A 15,357-nucleotide genomic window follows, 5' to 3' on the forward strand; every position below is an offset into this window, starting at 1 on the left:
GTGATCTGCCCACCTCCCAAAATGCTGGGATTATAGATGTGAGCCACGACACCGAGCCAAGACTTTTAACTTCTTACCTCAATATGACCGAGAGTTGTCAAAAGCAAGGGGCAGCACTTTGAAACTCCAAAACAACCTTGCGAGAACAGCTCTATTAATAATATTTTACAGATGGTAAAAACTGAGAATCAGAGGAAAGACCTGTTTAGAATTGGAAGGTCAGGGTAGAAAAAGAGTACTACCAGCCAGGTGCGGTGGCTCACGCCTGTAACCCAGCACTTTGGGAGGCCAAGGCGGGCAGATCATGAGGTCAGGAGTTTGAGACCAGCCTGGCCACATGGTGAAACCCCGTCCCTACTAAAAACACAAAAATTAGCCAGGGGTGGTGGTGCATGCCTGTAATCCCAGCTACTCGGGAGACTGAGGCAGGAGAATTGCTTGAAACTGTGAGGCAGAGGTTGCAGTGAGCCAAGGTCATGCCATTGCACTCCAGCCTGGGCAACAGAGCAAGACTCCATAGTGCAAAGAAAGGAAGAAAGAAAGAAAGAAAGAAAGAAAGAAAGAAAGAAAGAAAGAAAGAAAGAAAGAAAGAAGAAGGAGGAGGAGGAGGAGGAGGAGGAGGAGGAGGAGGAGGAGGAGGAGGGAGGGAGGGAGGGAGGGAGGGGGGAGGGAGGGAAAGAAAGAAAGAAAGAAAGAAAGAAAGAAAGAAAGAAAGAAAGGAAGGAAGGAAGGAAGGAAGGAAGGAAGGAAGGAAGGAAGGAAGGAAGGAAGGAAGGAAGGAAGGAAGGGAGTACTACTATGTATATGTACTTCCATGATATTTAGTCTTGTTTAATTATCACAGGAAACCTGGGAGTTAGGCAGAAATATATTCTTTATACAGATATGGATGAGTACTTTCATTTAAGGAGATTGTCAAACTTGCTCAATGCTTCAGAGGAACCAGATTCAAATCACATTAGTTTTACTCCAAAGCCGTGCTGCTTTTTCCTGTAATAGCATGTAGGTTTTGGCTACTGGCTGATGGTCAGTGACTCCCAGATACCTGTGTTGAGGAGAATCCTGAGATGATATCGGGTTGATCAGTGATTTCTGCCATGGGTTGGTGGACAAAGAGGCACGCATGCCACAACCGTCCCTGCACCACAGTGCTCTCCAGGAAGTGAACCTGACCCCACGGATCAGGAAAGCATAGGTCATGAACATGGACAAAGCATCCTCTGGAAAATAATTTGACACCTTGGTTGTTATTCCACACTGCCCCATTTAATCCTTCCCACAAACTTTGTCTTAGGCATTTCTGCAGCTGCTGCACCTACCATCAAAAAAGACGTGATGCATTTTGCTGAATTCATGACATTGATGCATTTACCTGAACTGACTGCATAGTGGAAGAGATGACAAGGACTTTGTCCCATTTCACAGATGAAGAAACCAAGGCAGAATGTCACAGTGCTAGCCGGTAGTGAAATCATGACTCACACCCAGAACTGTGATCTCCATTTGGTATTCTCGGCATTAAAGTTCTCTGAGAGAGAAGGAAGGAAGGAAGGAGGAAGTGACAGTTGTTCTAGGAGGTAGGTGGTGATGAAAAGAAATCGCCTCAGGTCTGTTTGTTCACACTTCCTGCCAAATAGAGGCTGTGTCTCTCAGCACGTAAACAAGGAAACAAACTGCCTCTGGCAGGTCCAGGATGGAGATATCAGCTCAGAAGAGGGACTTGCTGAGATCTTATTCTCCTGGAGGGTCACCAGAGGGGTAGAATTCATGGAAATAAAATTTCTGAGTTACTAAGAGAAGCCAGCCTGAGGCATGGGCACGAGGGCTAATTGTCTTTTCAGAGAAGCTGACATCCCTTTAGCTTTATTCTCTCCTCTCTTTTCCCCTCCATTCTCTTCTCTGCTGCTTCTTGATGTATGATCCTGAGTTTTTAATTATTCAAGGAGAGAAACTTAAAAGTCAGCATCCCTAAGAGGCAGGCAATGCACCGTCAACTTCATTCTATGGTGTAAGTGACTAATAGAAACAACTTATCTCTGAAGCTTTTTGTTTTATATTTTGAGAGCAACAACCTGTACAGAGCACTGTGCTGAGCACCTGCCATCCACAAGGAATTTATAGCTACAGGGAGCCTGAGATGGTTACATTCTAGTCCCTATTCTCTCACAGCCCTTTGCATTGAGCTGTGAAAGTCTCACATTTTACAGTCCTCTGTGCCCATTTCTGGGAGATACATAGGTGTGGCCCTCTTCTACCTGGAGCTCACAATCTCGCATGGGAGAGACTGAAGGAAAAAGCATCATCATCCAGTGGGAGAGACAAATTAAATCCAGGGCATACCAAGAGGGTAGGAGGGGTGAGTGAACCTGACTGGAGGAGGCAGGAGGGCTTCAGGGAGAAGTCCCCTGATAGAGATTTTAAAGAACAAGAATAAAATGGATGTAGGCAAAAAAGAAGGAGTAGAACATCTGAAATTGAGAACAACCCATGTGAAGATATGAGCCTTTTAAAAATCAGATCACAAAGCTAGTCAGTGACAAACTCAGATCTGTTTAACCCCAATGCCAATTCAGTGGAGACCACTCTCCCTGGAGAGGTAGAAGTAGGGAGATGGTGAGAACTGGAGTGGTATTTCTTAGAGTTTGTTATTGAATAAACTGATGAAAAGGGAGAGTTCCCTGATTTCCCTCGCAGGATGTGCAACAGGGGTGTGGCTTGCCTGCTTGTTTGCCCTGCAGCTCAAACTCCTAGGAGAAGCATGCTGACAGGCAGGTGCAGAGGCTGAGGTGAGCACTTTTGGGCTCCTGCCCCACCGCAACGTCAAGAGGTCGGTGCCTGCGACTCCTGAAGTCCAAGTGGGTGTGTGCTACAAGCTCTTTCAGATTTGCCATCTGCAGACAGCTTGTGTGTTAATCAGCTCAATGAACCCTCTGCCTTATCCCAAGGGCAGAGAGCCAGTGTGACAACCTTCCATATCCCAAACTCTTGCCCAGTGTCCTAAAAGAATTGGATCACACATGAGCTTGAGGGATGAGTGCAAAGTTTTATTGAGTGGTGGAGGTGGCTCTCAGCGAGATGGATGGGGAGCTGGAAGTGGGGATGGAGTGGGAAGTTGGTCTTCTCCTGGAGTCGGGTCACCCAGCAGCCAGACTGTTCTCTGACTGCCCCCAGCCAAACTCCCCTTGGTGTCCAGTCATCCCTCCTCTTCTTTCTTTCCCTGCTGCATCTTTCCACCATTGCTGGTCTGCTGGTCTGCTCGTCTGCTGATTTGCTGGTCTCAATGTTCAGTCATTTGTGTGTGTGCTCACTAAGGTCTCAGGTTCATATGGGGGCAACATGGGGAGAATGGCAGGCCAAAAGCAACTTTCTGGGCACAAAAACAGAAAATGCCTGTCCTCATTTAGGGCAGCAGGTCTTCAGGCTTGAGAGCAGGGCCTTTGTTGGGGAAATGCCCTCTTCTATACAGTATTTCCCTGTCTCCTGTTTGTATCACTGTCATCCCACCCCCAACCCAGCCACATGACATTGGGCAAGGCACATGACCTTCATCTCTGTAAGAACCTTTTTCCCATCAAGGAAAGGAGGCATTTGATCTCTGTGATGCTGATGTGGCTGCATGCTGGGGTGAGTGCAGCAGTGTTAGTTCCCTCGTGGTCTCTGCCATAGAACAAACCACTGCCCAGTCATTGCCCAGTGACTGAGAAGCTCTCTGTGTGGGCAGCAGGGGGCTGGAAGTTTTGAGCTCTTGATATGAGAGACTCAAGCTGTTCTGCAGGGCTCTCTGCTTTCTTGATGGCCAATGTTTTTGAACTTCAGTGTTCACTCATTGCCTTGGGATTGTAGATGGTCATGACAGGATGGGGTCTCCAGGGATCTCTGCACTGACCTCTCCCTGTTGTTAGCATGGAATCCGAGGCATGGGGAGGGAGAGCCCCCAGGCCAGTGCTGAGATAGGGCCAGAAGCCTTGTCTCCTGATCCCTGTGGCTTGTTTCCCACCACCTCTTACTGTCTTAGGGGAGTCATATACAAAGCTCTTTGGCTGTATGCAACGTCTCTGGAGACTCATCAAGCACCAGAGAAGAAATGGCTTCAGCAACTAATTTTTGTCTGAAAAGAGGAAAATAATAAAGACCTTAAGAGAGAAATAAACTTGGAGGCTTGGTGAAGAAAAAAAAAATAAAGAAAAACTGCCAATTGCCGGCAACAAAAATGAAGAAAGCATGTAAACACTGGAAAGAGTAGGTGAGGAAAATGAAACAACAAAATAAAGAGCTATTTATTTAAGAATTCCTGTGACTGTGACCAGGTCAATCATGCCCTCAAAAACCATCCATAGCTCCCCACTGGCTGGAGGACAGAAGCAGAGACTTGGAATCTTTGAGTTAGGAGCATGTCTAGCTGGTGCATATATGACTCAATCCACATTGTTTAATTTTAAAATATAGGGTTTTTAAAATTTATTTTTGGTGGGGGCAGGGAGACAGAGTCTCACTCTATTGCCTAGGCTGGAGTGCAATGGTGCGATCTCAGCTCATTGCAACCTCTGCCTCCTGGGTTCAAGTGATTCTCCTACTTCAGCCTCCAGAGTAGCTGGGATTACAGGTGCATACCACCATGCCCAGCTAATTTTATATTTTTAGTAGAGACAGGGTTTTCACCATGTTAGAGACTGGGTTTCACCCAGTCCGGTCTCGAACTCCCGACCTCAGGTGATTCGCCTGCCGTGGCCTCCCAAAGAGCTGAGATTACAGGTGTGAGCCACCATGCCCAGCCAAAAATATTTTTTTGAGTGCCCAAAGAACTACGTATTGTACAAAAATATAAATACTAGGATTAAGATGGTGAATAGGAGGTAGGACTAGCTTGCAGTTCCCGCTCAGATGCACAGAGCAGCATGTGGAAACTCACATCATGAACTTTTGCTTCAAGAACTACCACAGGGACAAACCAGGAAAGCTGAGAGAATCCACAGAAACTTTGAAGGAACTGGATCACTGCTGCAGTCTCCCTACGATGCAAAAAAACAGTGAGTCTGCTTGCTTTCTCAGTGGAGAAACTCATGGTCACCGGCTGTCTGGAAATAGGCTCGGTGCTGTTAGGGGGGCACAGTGGGAGTGAGACCAGTCTCTGGGACTGCAGGCTGCATGGGAGAGGGGTGAGACCTGTGACTGCCAGCTTTCCCCTCATCTCCTGGCAACTCGTATAAGTCAGCAGACACAGCCATAATTCCCCTGGGAATATAAGTCCACTGGACTTGGAACCACATCCCCATCCCCCAAAGCAGCTGCAGCAAACCCTGTCCAAGGAGAGGCTGAGCTCAGACATGCTTCTCTGCATCTCTACCTGCCCTGGTAGCCAAAGACAAAGGTCATAATCTCCTGGGAGCTCTATGGCCCTGCCCACTGACTGAGAAACCTGAATACTTAACCAGGCGATGGAGGCAAGTTTGCATCCTCCCTATAGGACTGCAACTGATGTGTCTTTGAAAGCGCCACCTCCTGGCTGGAGGCCTACCAACACAAAAGCAGCACACTCAACAAAAATATAACCAAGGACCCTCACAGAGTCCACTTTACTCCCCTCCTACCTCCACTGGACCACGGCTGCAAGACCTGAAGATGGATCACATCACGGGACTCTTTGCAGACACTTCCCAATACCAGCCTGGAGCCCAGTAGCTCCACTGAGTGGCTAGACCCAGTAGAGCAAAAACAATCACTACAGTTTGGTTCTCAGGAAGCCTCATTCCTAGGGTAGGAGGGAGAACACCACATCAAGGGAGCACTCCACAGAATCTGAATAGCAACCTTTGAATTCTAGGTCTTACCTCTGACATAGTCTACCTAAATGAGAAGGAACTAAAAAAAAAATCTGGTAATATGACAAAACAAGATTCTTTAACACCCTAAAAAGCTCACACCAGCTCATCAGCAATGGATCCAAGTCAAGATGAATTCTCTGAATTGCCAGAAAGATAATTCAGAAGGTCGATTTTTAAAAATTTTTATTTTATTTTAAGTTCCAGGATACATGTGCAGGACATGCAGGTTTGTTACATAGGTAAATGTGTGCCATGGTGGTTCGCTGTACCTATCAACCCTTCACCTAGGTATTAAGCCCTTCATGCATTAGCTATTTATCCTGATGCTCTCCCACCCCCTACCCCCCGGACAAGCCCCAATGTGTGTTGTTTCCCTCTCTGTGTCCATGTGTTCTCATTGTTCAGCTTCCACTTATAAATGAGAACATACAGTGTTTGGTTTTCTGTTCCTGTGTTAGTTTGCTGAGGATAATGGCTTCCAGCTTCATCCATGTAGAAGATCAGTTATTAAGCTAATCAAAGACCAGAGAAAGGTGAAGTTCAGTTTAAAGAAATCAAAAACATAACACAGGATATAAAAGGAAAATTCTTCAGTGAAATAGATAGCATAAATCACAACTTCTGGAAATCAAGGACACACTTAGAGAAATGCAAAATGCACTGGAAAGTCTCAGCAATAAAATCAAACAAGTAGAAAAAAATAAAAACACAGAGCTCGAAGACAAGGCTTTCTAATTAGCCCAATCCATCAAAGACAAATGAATAAATTTAAAAAATAAACAATACCTCCAAGAAGTCTGGGACTATATTAAATGTGTTCCTGAGGAAGAAGAGAAATCTAAAAGTTTGGAAAACATACTTGAGGGAATAATCAAGGAAAACTTCCCTGGCCATGCTAGAGATCTAGACATACAAATACAAGAAGCTCAAAGAACACCTGTGAAATTCACCACAAAAAGATAATCACTGAGGCACACAGTCATCAGGTTATCTAAAGTCAAGAGAAAGGAAAGAATCTTAAGAGGTATGAAGCAAAAGCATCAGGTAACCTCTAAAGGAAAACCTATCAGATTAAAGCCAATTTCTCAGAAAAAACCCTACAAGCTAGAAGGGATTGGAGTGCTATTTTTAACCTCCTTAAGCAAAACAATGATCAGTCAAGAATTCTGTATCCAGCAAAACTAAGCTTCATAAATGAAGAAGAGATAGTCTTTTCCAGACAAACAAATGCTGAGAGAATTTGCCACTACCAAGTCAGCACTACGAGAACTGCTAAAAGGAGTTCTAAATCTTGAAACAAATCCTTTAAATCCTAGAACCTCCTTAAAGCATAAATCTCTATATAACAATAACCCAATGGACAATTAACAAGGTATTCAGATATACAAGAAATACAAGATGAATAGAATAGTACCCCACATTTCAAAATTAACATTGAATGTATATGGCCTAAATGCTCCACTTAAATGGATATGGCAGAATGGATAAGAATTCACCAACCAAGTTTCTGCTGTCTTCAGGAGACTTACCTAACACAAAAGGATTCACATAAATTTGAGGTAAGGGGGTAAAAAAAGATATTTAATGCAAATGGACACTAAAAGTGAGCAGGAGTAGCTATTCTTATATAAGGCAAAACAAACTTTAAAGCAACAGCAGTTATAAAAGAAAAAGAGAGACATTATATAATGATAAAAAGACTAATCCAACAGGAAAATATCACAATTCTAAATATATATGCAACTAACACTGAGCTCCCAAATTTATAAAGCAATTGCTACTAGACCTAAAAAATTCGGTAGATGGCAACACAATAACAGCAGGGGACTTCAATACTTCACTGACAGCACTAGACAGGTCATCCAGATAGAAAGTCAACAACAAAAAAAGGACTTAAATCATACCCTACAACAAATGGACTTAACAGATACTTACAGAACATTCTACCCAACAACTGCAGAATGTACATACTCATCAGCACATGGAACATTCTCCAAGATGGACCATATGATAGGCCCCAAACAAGTCTCAGTAAACTTAAGAAAACTGAAATTATATCAAGTACTCTCTCAGACCATAGCAGAATCAAATTGGAAATCAACTCCAAAAAGAACCCTCAAAACCATGCATATTTAGAAATTAAATAACCTGCTCCTGAATAATCATTGGGTCAACAATGAAATCAAGATGGAAATTAAAAAATTATTTGAACTGAAAGATAATAGTGACACAACCTATCAAAACTTCTGGGATACAGCAAAAGTGGTGCTAAGAGGAAAGTTCATAGCATTAAATGCCTACATCAAAAAGTCTGAAAGAGCACAAATAGACAATGTAAGGTCACACCTCATGAAACTGGAAAAACAAGAACAATCCAAACCCAAACCCAGCAGAAGAAAAGAAATAACAAAGGTCAGAGCAGAACTAAATGAAATTGAAACAATAAAAACAATACAAAAGATAAACCAAAAAATGGTTCTTGAAAAAGATTAATAAAATTGATAGATCATTAGTAAGATTAACCAAGAAAAGAAGAGAGGAGATACAAATAAGCTCAATCAGAAATGAAAAAGGAGATATGAAACTGATACCAAAGAAATACAAAAGAGTATTCAAGGCTACTATAAACACCATTGCGTGCATAAACTAGAAAACCTAGGGGAGATGGATAAATTCCTGGAAATACACAACCTCCCTAGATTAAACCAGGAGGATATAGAATCTCTGAACAGACCAATAACAAGCAGCAGGATTGAAATAGTAATATAAAAATTGCCAACAAAAAAAGTCCAGGACCAGATGGATTCACAGTTGAATTCTATCCGACAGTAAAAGAAGAACTGGTACCAATCCTATTGACACTATTCCAAAAGATAAAGAGGAAATCCTCCCTAAATCACTCTATGAAGCCAGTATCACCCTAACACCAAAACCAGGGAAGGACACAACAAAAATAGAAAACTATAGACCAATATCCCTGATGAAAATAGAGACAAAATTACTAGTGAATTGAATCCAACAGCATATCAAAAAGATAATCCACCATGATCAAGTGGGTTTAATACCAGGAATGAAGGGACAGTTTAACATACGTAAGTCAATAAAACATACGATAAACCACATAAACAGAATTAAAAACAGAAATCCCATGATCATCTCAATAGATGATGAAACAGTGTTTGACAAAATCTAGCGTCCCTTTATGATTAAAACTCTCAGCAAAATCAGCACTGAAGGGACATACCTTAAGGTAATGAAAGCCATCTATGACAAACACACAGCCAACATTATACCGAATGGGGAAAAGTTGAAAAAATTCCCTGTGAAAACTGAAACAAAACAAGGATACCCACTTTCAACACTTCTATTCAACAAAGTATGGGAAGTCCTAGTCAAAGCAATCAGACAAAAGAGAGAAATAAAGGGCAACCAAATAAGTAAAGAGGAAGTGAAACTGTCACTGTTTGCTAATGATATGATCATGTACCTAGAAACCCCTAAAGACTCATCCAAAAGGCTCCAAGAACCGGTAAATAAATTCAGCAACGTTTCAGGATACAAAATTAATATACACAAATCAGTAGTTCTGTTATACACCAGCAGCAACCAAGCTAAGAATCAAATCAAGAACTCAACCCCTTTCACAATAGCTTCAACAACAACAAAAAAAGAAAGAAAATACTTGAGAATAAACCTAACCAAACCTAACCTAATAGACCTCTATAAGGAAAACTACAAAACACTGCTGAAAGAAATCATAGACGACACAAACAAATGGAAACACATCCCAGGCTCATGGATAGGTAGAATCAATATTGTGAAAATGACCATACTGCCAAAAGCAATCTACATATCCAATGCAATTCCCATCAAAATACCACCATCATTCTTCATGGAACTACAAAAAACAATCCTAAAATTCATATGGAATGACAAAAGATCCCACATAGCCAAAGCAAGACTAAGCAAAAAGAATAAATCTGGAGGCATCACATTACCCGACTTCAAACCATACCATAAGGCCATAGTCACTGAAACAGCATGGTACTAGTATAAAATAGGTACATAGATCAATGAAACAGAACAGAGAACCCAGGAAAAAAGCCAAATACTTACAGCCAATTGATTTTCAACAAAGAAAACAAAACATAAAGTGGGGAAAGGATACCCATAATTGGCAAGCCACATGTAGAAGAATGAAATTGAATCCTCATCCTCATCTCTCACCTTGTACAAAAATCAACTCAAGATGGATCAAAGACTTAGATCTAAGACCTGAAAACATAAAGATTATAGAAGATATCATCTGAAAAACCCTTCTAGACTTTGGCTTAGGTAAAGACTTCATGACCAAGAACCCAAAAGCAAATGCAACAAAAACAAATGTAAACCATTTAATTAAACTGAAAAGCTTCTGCACAGTAAAAGAAATAATCAGCAGAGTTAGCAGACAATCCACACAGTGAGAGAAAATCTTCACAATCTATACATCCAACAAAGGACTAATATTCAGAATCTATAAAGAACTCAAACAAATCATCAAGAAAAAAAATCAAAAAGTGGTGAAGAACATAAACAGACAATTCTCAAAAGAAGATAATCAAAAGGCCAACAGCATATGGAAAAATGCTCAACATCACTAATTATCAGGGAAATGGAAATCAAATCCACAATGCAATACCACCTCACTCCTGCAAGAATGGCCGTCATCAAAAAAATCAAAAAATAATAGATGTTGGCATGGATGTGGTGAAAAGAGAACACTTTTACACTGCTGATGGGAATGAAAACTAATACAACCGCTATGGAAAACAGTGTGGAGATTCCTTAAAGAACTGAAAGTAGATCTACCATTTGAGCCAGCAATACCACTACTAGGTATCACCTACCCAAAGGAAAAGAAGTCATTATACAAAAAAGATACTGGCACACATAAGTTTATAACAGCACAATTTGCAATTGCAAAAATATGGAACCAGCCCAAATGCCCATTAATCAATGAGTGATGTATATGCATCACATTGTGTGTGTGTGTGTGTATATAGCTACTATGAAATACTACTCAGCCATAAAAAGGAACAAAACAATAGCATTCACAGCAACCTGGATGGAATTGGGGACTCTTATTCTAAATAAGTCAGGAATGGAAAATCAAACATCAAATGTTCTCACTCATATGTGGGAGTTAAGCTATGAGACACCAAGGCATAAGAATGATACATTGGACTTCGGGGACTCAGGGGAAAGGGTGGGGAGTGGCGAAGGATAAAAGACAACACATTGGGTACAATGTACACTGCTCAGGTGATGGGTGCACCAAAATCTCAGAAATCACCACTAAAGAACTTATTCATGTAACCAAACACCACCTTTTCCCCAAAACCTATTGAAATTAAAAAAAAAAATTTTAAAAACACATACTAGTGAAGGTAAAATTCAAATCTGCCTTCACCGTCATCCAATACATCCTCTTCCCCAAAAGTAGCTAGTATTAAGTCTGATGTGACTCTTTCTTTAAAAAATTCAATGTATTCACAAATATATTTGAAATGATTTCCAAAGATTGTATTATTCAAATTTATCTCTGATTTATGTATTTATTTTATTTTACTGTTTGAGGCAGGATCTTGCTCTGTTGCCCAGGCTGTAGTGCAGTGATTCAATCAGGGCTCACTGCAGCCTCATCCTCCTGGAATCAAGTGGTCCTCTCATCTTAGCCTCCCAAGTAGGTGGGACAACAGGCATTTGCTACCATTCCCAAGTAATTATTTACTTATTTATTTACTTATTTTGTACAGAGAGAGTCTCACTATGTTGCCCAGGTTGGTCTCGAACTCCTGGACTTGAGCAATCCTCAGACCTTGGCCTCCCAAAGTGCTGTAATTATAAGTATGAGCCACCATGCCCGGTCTATTTTGTTTTTTATGTAAGAATATATGTTTAGTGGTTCTTCTATCTTAATAAAAAGGAGTCTGTCTCATTCTTTGTAAACTGTTACATAAAATAAATGCAACTTACTATAAAAAGGAGGTAGGCAAAATTTATGTGACTCCTTTCCTTTTAATTCATATCTATGTTGTTTTCAACATTTTACCATTACAAATATTGAAATGGTTACTATTATAGATCTAAATTTATGCTTATGCCTGCTTATTTCTATAGGACAGATTCCTATAAAGTTGCATATGCATTTCTAATTTTGATACTCTCACTGACAGTAGGAAAATAAAAGCTAATTATCACTGAGCACTCACGATGGTCCAGGTGCTATTCTCAGCATTTCCCATGGATTATCATATTTAATTTCACAATAGCTCTATAATATAGGCACTGTTATTGATGAGAAAAAATAGAGCAAAGAGAGGTTTAGTAACTTGCCTAAAGTCACACAGTACAGGATGCAATCCCAGGTGGTGTGGCTTCATAGTCCATGTTTCTACCAGTTTGAATTTCTTGTCACTTAATGAGAATATCCATTTTCAAGCAATGTAGGCACCACTGGATTTAAATAGCTAGAATTTTATTTATTTTTTGCCAATTTAATACAACTTGTATCTTTTTATTTCCACGTATTTGCCCTCGATTGGGATTGAGAATTTTTTCATGTTTATTAGCCTTTTACATAAGTCATATTAATTGTCCTCTTATATTCTATGCCTATTTTTCCATGAATGTTTTTAATAATTGATCACAAGTAGTTTTTGTATATTCTGATTGTTGATCATTTATTATATATATTTCTATATTTTTATTACTCTGTCACTTTTCTTTTAATTTGTTATGTTTTCTTCCACAAAAAGGATATTAAAAATTTTATAATCAAATATGCAAGTCTTTTGTTTATGGTATCAAGAATTTTAAACCTTCTATAGGACAATGTTTCCAACTTAAGGTAAGAAAACTATTTTTTATACTTATTATAATGCTTTCTAAATTTTGTTTTTAAAACATTTAATAAATCTGTGTATTATTCTTATATATAATGTGAATTTAAAAGATAACTTTTTCAATGGTTATTAAATTGTCAAAACTATTTCTTAAACTGTTACTTCTTTTCTAATTGATTTGAAGTGAAACTCTTATCACAAATTCTCAAAACCACAGATTGAATTCTGGACTCTCTTTTTTGTTCTTTTAATTGATTTGGCCAGTCTTTAGATAATGCCAGGTTTTGAGCAAAATTAATTCCTGTATCTCTAGAATATAATGATTTTACTGGTGATAAGACAAGTTGATCTTATTGTATTTCTTATTTGAAATACTCTTAGCTATTTCTACTAATTTATACTCTTGGCAAATTTTAGAATCAGGTTGTCAAGTTCTATTTTTAAAAATGGGATTTTGATTATAACCTCTGTTTTGTAGAGCAGGAGACAGATCAGAAAGAGGAAGGCGCTTGCTCAAGGTCATGTGTGTAAATAATTTCCTTCTAGGGCAGGCATCCTGTTGACCAGTCATGACCCTAAGGACCTCATCTATATCCCTCTCCTCTGGGACCTCGTATCTTCTCTACCCCTGTCCAATGTGCAAACAGCAATGTGCCCTTCAAGACCTTGCCCAAGCCCCGCTTCCTCCTTGATTCCACTCATGCAGCACATCTGCCCCCAGTCCAGTTTGGTGTCCCTCTTCTGTGCCTCCACAGACCCAACATCCACCCAACCACCACCTTTTCCACCCCATACTGCCATGGCCTGCTGATGCGTCTGCAAGAGTGGGTATAATCTGGAGGTGGGGTCTGGTCTCTTCTCATCTTCTGTTTACTTGTAGCAGTTTCAAACAAAGGAGTCTTGCATTCTGAAACAACTGTGGAGAAGCAGCTGAGCCCAGCTGATGGAGGTCAAATTCTACTTTAAATCCATCTGTGGGAGTCATTGGCAGGTAGATAATGATGATACATTTTGAAAACTGAAGGTCCTTTGTAAAATCACGAATTTTGGTACATACTTTTTTGTTCACAAATATTCCAACTTTCTCTTTCCTGGCCTGTGGAAGAATTGCTGTTCCTTGCCCTGTTGAAGTTAGACCTGGCAATATGCTCTGCTTTAACCAACTAAATAGGAGCAAAAATGGTATGTGTCCCTTCCATGTGACACTTTTAAAGGCCAGTGTATGGGCCACAGTTTCTCTTTGCTCTGCCCAAGTGATCATGGAAGCACAAGTTGAGATGGAGCCTCAATTGGCACAGTTCCCTGAGTGACCAGGATGAATAGATCACTCTGCCCACCATGGTGTTCCTATAGCATAAGCAAAGCAGTGTGTTTGCTGTCAAGCCACTTGGGGATTGCTACCAAAGTGTAGTTTAGCCTGTCCCGACAGAAACTGGGTAATCCAATTGGTCAATGTGGATTCTCTTTTATTAGGAAGCTGAGGAGCATTAAGGATCATTCTGGTGCCAACAGCCTCTTGGTTCCTTTAAACACACCTCTTTAAAACTTGACTCAGAATTTCTTATACTTTAAACAATTTTTATTTCCTTTATACATTGCTTGTCCTAGAGCCAAAAAGAAGCTCTTTAAAATCAAAGCAGAACATTGTTGATTATAAAGAAGTCGTCAGAGAATGTATCATAGAGAATCATAAATTTGGTTTTACACAAAATGCAAATGGCATTAAATTTACTCTCTGAAGTTCAGCCAGAATGTCTAGTTTATTGATTCCTTAATCCGTCACAGGTATTAGGGGCCCTGCCATATGCCCTACCCAAGGGGTAAGTAGGGCAAGAGGGTAGTCCTGTGTTCAAGGAGATCACATGATAGTTGTTCAAGCAGTTTTTAAACAATGCTGATGGATAAAATGTTAATGCTCTAGGAGAGATTATGTGCAAAGTCATATGGAACACAGAGGAAGGTGAACCAGCCTTATTGAGAGAAATATAGCAGATGTCATAAAACAGGAGGCATTTAAGTTAAATTTTGAAGAATTTGCAGAGGTTCAGTAAAGTGTCCAAGAAGGAGATGCACATTCCACACAATGAGACCAAAATGTGTAAAAACATGACAGTACATGGTTACACCCTCAAAGCAATGCTAGCCAATGTGTCATGCACACAACCAACTTCCTCTAAGGTCAGGCAGGTAACGTGCATAGGTGAAACAAGACAAGCATACTACACCCAGGGATGATGGGACAGTGATGAACTGGCAGCGCGAGTGCTGTCTGGATGATGAGTAGTCTATTCTCAGCTCCAGGTCATTCCTGCCCAATCCTAGTCCAACATTCCCAGACCTTCCCTATTCCCTTTTTTAGAGAAGCCATAAATCCAGATTTCCATGGAAAATCTTCTGATTTATACTTTGTGAATAAAACAAAACTTGTTCACAGGACCAGAGCTGATGCTGAAAATATTCAGCAGTTAGTATGGCAGGAGCTCTGAAAAATCAGATATACACTGAGCATAATCAACAAGTATGGTCTTTGCAGTGAATCTTGGCTCAAACATTATTTTTTGATGGGACACAGTGGCCGACACTTAGACACCAGTTTGTGAGCCCTGACCCCAAATAGAAAGAGGAGGAACAAGCAGGAGGAGTGGGAG

General features: G+C 40.4%; 1 long non-coding RNA gene across 2 annotated transcripts in view; it reads left to right on the top strand.

Annotated features, from left to right (window-relative positions):
* LOC105488245 (uncharacterized) overlaps window positions 1–15,357 on the top strand; it is a 108,334-nt gene that overhangs the window by 70,297 nt on the left and 22,680 nt on the right. For both annotated transcript variants that reach the window (XR_011606713.1, XR_003019523.2), the window contains exon 3: window positions 1,295–1,577. This is a non-coding gene — a long non-coding RNA (uncharacterized lncRNA). The remainder of the gene's footprint in view (window positions 1–1,294; window positions 1,578–15,357) is intronic.

The sequence above is a fragment of the Macaca nemestrina genome, chromosome 8 (assembly GCF_043159975.1).
Source record: "Macaca nemestrina isolate mMacNem1 chromosome 8, mMacNem.hap1, whole genome shotgun sequence".
In the NCBI taxonomy this organism is placed as follows: Eukaryota; Metazoa; Chordata; class Mammalia; order Primates; family Cercopithecidae; genus Macaca; species Macaca nemestrina.